Raw genomic sequence first — 8,395 nt, 5'->3', positions numbered from 1 at the left:
AATGCACTGGTACGTCTGTCACTTCACTCGCTCCCAGTCTCCAGTACTGGGGCTGTTACTCCCCTCCGACATCAACACTCCAATCACAGCAGAAGCAACATGGCCGTTGGTCACAACTGTGTCACCTACTGCCACCTCAAAGAGTTCTCTGTCTCCTTCCTGACAGCCCTTGCCACTTTATACAATGTCATCCTCTCCACCAGCATTTACCCTAACCTGTGGAAGAATTCCTGCATCCTCTTGCTCCTCAAACCCAACCAATCCCCTTCTGCCGCCTCTTCCTATCACCATTTTACAGTCACACCTTTTTGTATGCTCTCTTCCATTGTGTTCCTGCTTTTTATATCTATGATCCACCATGTTTTCTCCTTTCTATTGTTTCAAATGTCTTCATGTATACTTGTAATGTCTCTCGGCTGAGGAGCAGCGCCAGCCTGTGTGGCCGCGAGGTTCTAGGCGCTTCACTCTGGAATCGCGCAACCGCTACGGTAGCAGGTTCGATTCCTCCCTTGGGCATGGATGTGTGATGTCTTTAGGTTAGTTAGGTTTAAGTAGTTTTAAGTTCTGGGGGACTGATGACTTCAGATGTTAAGTCCCATAGTCCTCAGAGCCATTTGAACCATTTGAGGAGCACCGAATATGCTGGTGCCATCCTGCTCCAGATGGGGAACTGAAATAACATATAAAAAACCTTTCGTCCTGACCCCCACTTCACTCTTTACTCCACCCCCTCCAAACCCCCTTCCCTGCTGCACCTTCCTCTCCCCTCTTTTTCCCTTCTCTCACGTCACCTCTCCTTTGTCAGGTTCCTCCTGGCAGTTTTCATCATTCGTCATGTGTGCCCCATCGGCTTACCCTGGTTTCTGTAATTATCTTTTTTCTTGAGTGTTTTTATACTGTGGCCAACTTTTAACCTGTGCCAGTTGCCAACTGTTTTCTTTTAGCTTTATGTCGACCTTTTTACCTGTCCCACAATGAACGTCTCCGCGTCAGTGTATATTTTAACCTTTTTGGCTCCACTTACTATGTTTTTATGTGCCTCCTTTTTTTCGCCTTTCTTATGTATAGTTTCCTCTTTTATTTACTGTAATGTCACTCGGCTGAAGAGGGCCAGATTGTGCTGCTGCCAGCCCTTCCCTGGCCATATGGGGCAGGGGAATGAAATCACAATAAAGAAAAAACGTTTTTGTCAGTCTTCGATGGCTCACCTGAAGATGACTAGCAGATGTCCAGTCGAAATATTGTGCAGTGAGTTAATAGGCAACCAGCTGCAAGCCCGACAATTGCTTGAACATTCAATTCGCCATCAAAATTTTAAAATTCGTATCAACTTTCTGCCTTTTATAACTGTCGACTAAATTATCAATAATAAAATTAGAAAACTTAAAGATTAAAACAGAAATTTGGTTTAAATGAAAACTGAAGAATAATAATATTAGTTTCACTGTAATGAAGTAACAATTGCGATTACTAATTTTCATGGTCAAGATTGATGTTACTAACTGGATCGATATGAAAAAAAATTATATTTTCAGACAAATAGTGTTTTGGTGATCAAATATATGCAAAATTATCTTTTGATATGAAATACATAATTTTATTATAAAGAGTAACAAGCCGAAATTCATACGGAATCGAACATTTCAACTGAAGTACGAAAATTCTGAGGAGGCAAGATTCATTACAACTACAGCACTGATGTATGTACAGTCGATATTTTTACTGGAGTGGTTCGGTATTTCGTGTATGTACAGAGTGGTCAGGAACAGTCTGAAAAACCGGTAAGGATGTTGCAGGGTAAGTTTTGATGACAAAAATTGTTACGAAAAAAATTCGGTACGTTACGCTGTTTCCGAGTTAATTGGCATTGAAGTAAGCCAGTCAGGCAGTTGTGCACTTAACTTCTAGCTGCCCGCCATAGGCGGCGTCACAAAACATGTTCTTCGTTTGGTTTATTAAAACCGAACAAGAGAGCGACATAAAAACTGTACATGGAACACTAGTAAGGGTCGTACCCGAGCCAAAGGCTCATCATTCCCGTGTCCTATCATCTGCGCAATGGGAACAACTGAGACTGATTGTGTCTGGTGGGCCACTTGAATTTGCCTGCTCAAGGTTCTTATTGGCTAACTTCAATGCTAATTAACTCGAAAACGATGCAACGTATCGAATATTTTTCTTAACAGTGATTTCTCAACATAACATACCTTTAAACACCCTTGTAAGCTTTTCTGTTTCTCACCACACTGTGTATGTGGAATTTGATCTAAAAAGGTTAGAATGGTGGTCATTATATGAATACCTATGTTGAGTGGAGTAGTGGTCACGTGACCGAGTCTTTAAATAAGAATGTAAACAAGTGCGAAGGGTCTTTTGTTGATTTGTCTTCAGTTTGGTGAGGTCTTACGTCTCTTTAGGCGACCGCAGCCCCACTGAAACATCCGATTCTGTTAGTAGGACCTAGAATATTTTGGTAAACGCCAGTTGAACACTTGGAAATATTTCGGGACGCTGAATTCGGTTAGGACCGAGAAATTTGAAGTCACTTTTAATGCAAAATTGTTAAGCTTTCGCGGCCACTTGTTGACAAGCTGTCTATTTGCTTCTGCCTCGGGCTCTTCGGCCGACGTTCGTCTGATGATTTTACTGACGTTTCGCCAGCACGAGTGGCTGACATGGCCAAAGCTTCACCCTCCATTGCCGGTGGTGAACTGAAGCCGAGCTTCCACTTCCACTTCGCACATTGCTGAGGGATGGACCCTCTTCCGGAAACGAAGTTCTAGCGCTTACGCGCTTCTCCTTCTGAAATGGCGGGGTGATGCTACGGGATAACATGGCGGGTGTTTCTTCTGCTTGACTTGTGCTGGTTTTTTTTTTTTTTTGTTTTTTTTTTTTTTTTTTTTTTAAATAAAAGAAAGATGAAAGGATAGTGAGAGAGATAGTAAGAGAAGTGGAAAACGAACGGCCGAAATGACGGGCCGGTGGGGTTTGCAGGGGTCCCGCTACACAGGTGATGGCCTCGCATTACATTACTGGAACCGTCGCTGGTTACGTTCGATTTCGGCAATGGCTTCCAGGGCTTCAGGGGTCGGCTTCCTCCTACCAGACCGGAACTCTTCCTTCACGAACAAGTCTATAACGTCCACTAGATCGTCCCACTGGGAAGGCGTGAAGATGGGGTGGGAGTTTATCAAGGTCAGTTCCTTCTTATTGATCACTTCCGAAAATACGCAGCGGTACTTGTACGTGCGAAGGTGGAGCGGGCGATGGGGCAGTGGTGGTATGGGTTGGTCTGGCGGGGTGAAGGGGTAGGGTTGGTCGGTATAGAGGTAGGACCCGTTCTTCAGAGCCGCGGCTAAGTCCTTCAGGATGACCTGAACATTATACCTGTTGGGGAATGGGAGGCTAATCCTCCTCTTCTGCGCTGGCTTCCTGACGAGCGTGGAGTCAGGAGGCGGCTGGGCGCCCTTCCTTGCGGCTGCCACCCCGGAGGGGGGCAGCGCTGGCGGCACATCCTCCGTTTCCATGGGCGCCACCTCATGCATTGCTGCGGGAGGGGGAGCGGCGGATGTTGGCGTGGTCGCGTCGACCCTCACCGGACGGCTCACGGCGGGGGCGGCGGCAGGAACCGCCGACGTCTTCGTGTGGCGCTGCAACCTCTTGACGAGCGACTGCTCCACAGGGGAGGAGTCGTTCATTGGCACAGCACGGTGGTCGGCAGGCGTCGTAACAGAGTGGGACGGCGGCGGCGGCACGTCGTCGGTGTCCATAGGCGCAACCACTTGCGTCGCGGCAGGGGACGGGGCGGCGGTTGCCTGCGTGGCCGCATCGACCCCCGCCGGCCGAGGCACGGGGGGGGGGGGGGGGGGTGGCGGCGGAAACAGCCGACATCTTCTTGACGGCTCGCAGCTCATCGCGCAGCTGCTGGAGCTGGCGATGGACGGCCATGAGCTCTTCTTTCAGCGCGGCCCGTTCGGCCGCAAAGGCGGCTTGGAAGCCGGCCATAGCGTGGTCGGTGGCGGCTTCAAGACGGCGCGGCTCGCACCCCACGCCGGAGCGGGGGGGCGGGGCGGCCGACGTGGTCGTGGACGCCGCCGCAGGACGTGGTGCGGCGGACAGACGGCGAAACTCCCGAAGGTAGCCGCAGCTACGCGAATTTGCGGCGTGCGACCCGCCACAGTTCACGCACCTGCTGGCCGAACCTCGAGGCTTCGTACAGCGGCGAGTGTCGTGAGCCGCCGCGCACTTCAAGCACGCGACGGCGTTCGTGCACTCCCGCGCGGCATGCCCCAGTTGCTGGCAATTGTAGCACTGGAGGCCCATCCAATGCTGCTGCGTTCGCCTGCGCCGTGACGGACGTGGGCGGCGGCCGGTGAACCACAACGCGTGGAGGAGAACTTCGAGTGCGGCGGCAAACTGCTGTACAGCCATAGCGTGACGTGCGCGGTGACAGTAGCAATGTGTCGCAGCGAGTCGAGCAGCGAATACTAACTCGGTAATGAAGCCGAGCTCGCGGCCGCAGACTATATATACCTGGCGCGCCAACGTCCGAGGGCTTCTACGCGGTCATTTCCGGTGCGGTTCTCTTCTTGCTACCTGCCACGGTCGTTCGCTGCAGTACCGGAAGCCAGGATCCGTTTACCTTAAGGCATTTCTCTTTCTTGTTGAAGCTGTTCCCGTGTTTGTGTATTTCTACAGCTTCTCTAAACAATCGGGTGTGATAGTGCTTCTCTACAGCCAGAACTTCCGTGTCGGTGAATTGCATTACATGGTCGGTCTCACTCAGCGCGTGCTCTGCCACGGCCGATTTCTCCACCTGCCCTAGCCTGCAATGTCGCTTATGTTGTTTGATCCTGGTGTTAATTGATCGTCCAGTCATTCCAACATATACTTTTCCGCATGTGCATGGTAAGCAGTATATTCCCGACATTGCAAGTAAGTTCATTTTATCCTTTGCCAATCTAAGACATTCTTTGATCTTCCTTGTCGGTTTGAAAATTGTCTTTACGCCGTGTTTGGGCAATATACGGCCGATTCTGTCCGTTACTCTGGGAATGTACGGCAGAAAGGCCGTATCCGACATTTCTTCTCCTGATTTCTTACTTCGTCGAGTGTTTGGCTCTGTTACACTTCTAATATAATTTGTGAAGTACCCATTGCTCCTCAGAACACTTTCCAGATGTTTCATTTCGCGTTTGAGGTGCTGCGGCTCACATATTCATCCTGATCACGTTACGAGCGTATGAATCATGCCTCTTTTCTGGCTCGGGGGGTGGTTTGATAGTTTGTGCAGGTATCGGTCCGTGTGTGTCGGTTTTCGTTACACGCTATGTCCCACGCTTTCGCCTTCCCTTGTGACCAGCACATCTAGAAATGGTAGTTTTTTGTCCTTTTCTACTTCCATGGTAAATTTTATGTTGGTGTGGAAACTGTTCAAGTGTCCTAGGAAGTCACAGAGCTGTTCTTCACCATGACTCCACACAACGAAAGTATCATCGACGTATCTGTATCAGACTTTAGGTTTACAAGTCGCCGAGTCCAGTGTCTGTGCTTCGAAATGCTCCCTGAAGAAGTTGGCCACCACTGGACTAAGGGGACTACCCATGGCAACGCCTTCCAGCTGTTCATAGAAATTGCCATTCCACGTGAAATATCTCGTGGTGAGACATGCATGGAAGAGCATGTCTTGGGGGAAAATGGAACCGATGTGCTCCAGAAAGTCACTGAGTGGCTCTTTCATAAACAAAGAAACAACATCAAAGCTGACCAGGATGTCGTTTGGTGCAAGTTTTAGTTTCTTCAGCTTCTCAATGAAATGTCCTGAGTCTTTTATGTATGTGTCGGTCTCTCCCACGTGTGGCTGGAGCAGAGAGGCCAAGTGTTTGCCAGTTTATACGTCGGTGAGCCAGGAGCGCTAACAATCGGTCTTAGTGGAACGTTGGTCTTATGGATCTTAGGTAATCCATACAGCCGAGGTGGTAGGGCTTCCGTGTTGCGCAGGTTTCTCTGTATGTCCGACGGCAAAGAAGACGCCTTGATTAACCGTTTCGTATTCCGTGTGATACGCTGCGTCGGATCTGCGCTTAGTTTTCGGTACGTCGTCGGATCTAATAGGTCTCGAATCTTTTGCTCATAATCTTCGGTCTTCATTACGACGGTCGCATTCCCATTATCGACAGGCAGTACCAATATACCCTTGTTGGCGTTAAGATTCTTAATAGCTCGTACCTCTTCTTTCTTCAAATTGCAAGCTGGTGCAAGCGAACATGCCGAATTATTTTCGTAAAAGGTATTTTCTAGCATAACCTACCCTGCAACATTCTTACAAGCTTTCCAGATTGTTTCCGACCATCCTGTATTTGATGGTGGTTCGGAAGATGATTTGCTGTTCCTCCGTTTTCAGTTGAAGAACTAGATTTCCCTATTTGTCTTACACATTACTTAGCGTAAAGACAACTTCTTATCCTGACACATCATAAACACTACGCAGCTGTGCAAAGTAACTGACTTTATTTCTGATTGATTAATTCTTTTACGTTTACTGTAGTGCACAAATCTACATATATCTATTTTTAGAATCTTACTCTGCAAACTACTGCGAATTGTACGGCAGAGTATTTCCCGTTCCATTACGTGTTCAAACGCTGGTTCCTGAAAGTTTTTAAGTGGGCTCTCTTCACGATAATGGTGTTCCATCTTCAAGCGTCTGCCATTTCAGGTATTTTAGCATCACTGCGACTCTCTCTCAAGTGTCAAACACACCGTCACCACACGTCTTGCCCTTCTGTGTACACGTTCTGATGTGGGCCCACACACATGAACTGTACTCTAGGATGGGTCGTACAACTTTATTGTAAGCAATTTTATTTGTAAACTGATTGAATTTTCATTGTAGCCTAGTAGTGAGCCTGGGCCTACTACTTGCTTTCCTTACGACTGAAGTTACGTGATCATTCCAGTACCAGTAGCTGATCTCTAAATACGGTTAAAAGCTTACCGATGTCTTTATTTTCTGTGGATAGTGTTTCGTCATGAATATCTGTAGCATTCGTCAAATGTTCGAGGTTATAAGTAATATTAAGTCCGATTTCAGTAACATTCAGAATGAAAAGTAGTGGCGACACATGTGGCACTCTCTTCATGTTTGTGACCTCCTGTGTGCTCTTACACAATTTTCACTCCGCTCCCTAAGTATTTCAAAACTTGGCAAATTTCTAAAAAAAATCTTACACTGAGGTGACAAAGGTCATGCTTCATAATATCGTGTCCGACCACCTCTTGCCCGGCGTAGTGCAGCAACCCGACGTGGCATTGACGCAACAAGTCGCTGGAAGTCCCCTGCAGGAATATTGAGCCATTCTGCCACTATAGCTGTCCATAATTGCGAAAGAGTTGCCGGTGCAGGATTTTGTGCACGAACTGACCACTCGGCTATCTCCCACAAATTTTCAGTGGGATCCACGTCGGGCAATCTCGGTGGCCGGCTCTTTCTCTCGAACTGTCCACAATGTTCTTCAAATAAATCGCGAACAACTGTGGACCGATAACAAGGCGCATTGTGATCAATAAAAATTTCATCGTTGTTTGTTTGGGAACGTTAAGTCCACGAATGGCTGCAGAATGTCTCCAAGTAGCCGAACATCCAGACGATCCAGTTCATTCCATGTAAACCATTATGGATCCACCACCAGCCACCACTTGTTGACAACTTGGGGCCTTGGCTTCCAGGGACTTGCGCCACACTCGAACGCTCTTATCAACTGAAATCGGGACTCATCTGATGAGGCCACGGTTTTCCAGTCTTCTAGGGTCCAACCGATGTCGTCACGAGCCCAGGAGAGGCGCTGCAGGCGATATCGTGCTGCTAGCAAAGACACTCGCGTCGGTCGTCTACTGCCACAGTCTATTAACAGCAAATTTCGTCGCACTATCCTAACGTCCCACACTGATTTCTGTGGGTATTTCACGCAGTCTTTCTTGTCTGTTACCACTGACAACTCTACGCAAACGCCGATGCTCTCAGTCGTTGAATGAAGGCCGTCGGGCGCGGGATTAGCCGAGTGGTCTTTGGGAGCTGCAGTCATTGACTGTGCGGCTGATCCTCCCTCGGGCATGGGTGTGTGTGTTTGTCCTTAGGATAATTTAGGTTAGGTAGTGTGTAAGCTTAGGGACTGATGACCTTAGCAGTTAAGTCCCATAAGATTTCACACACATTTGAACATTTTTGAAGGCCGTCGGCCATTGCGTTGTCCGTGGAAATGGGAAATGCCTGAAAAGCGGTATTCTGTTGACATGTGGATCTCTGAATATTGAATTCCCTAACGATTTCCCAAATTGATTGTCCCATACGTCTAGCTCCAACTACCATTCCAATTTCAATGCCTTAAGAATCATT

This window comes from Schistocerca cancellata, chromosome 4 (genome assembly GCF_023864275.1).
Source record: "Schistocerca cancellata isolate TAMUIC-IGC-003103 chromosome 4, iqSchCanc2.1, whole genome shotgun sequence".
In the NCBI taxonomy this organism is placed as follows: domain Eukaryota; kingdom Metazoa; phylum Arthropoda; class Insecta; order Orthoptera; family Acrididae; genus Schistocerca; species Schistocerca cancellata.
This window is presented reverse-complemented; position numbering follows the sequence as displayed.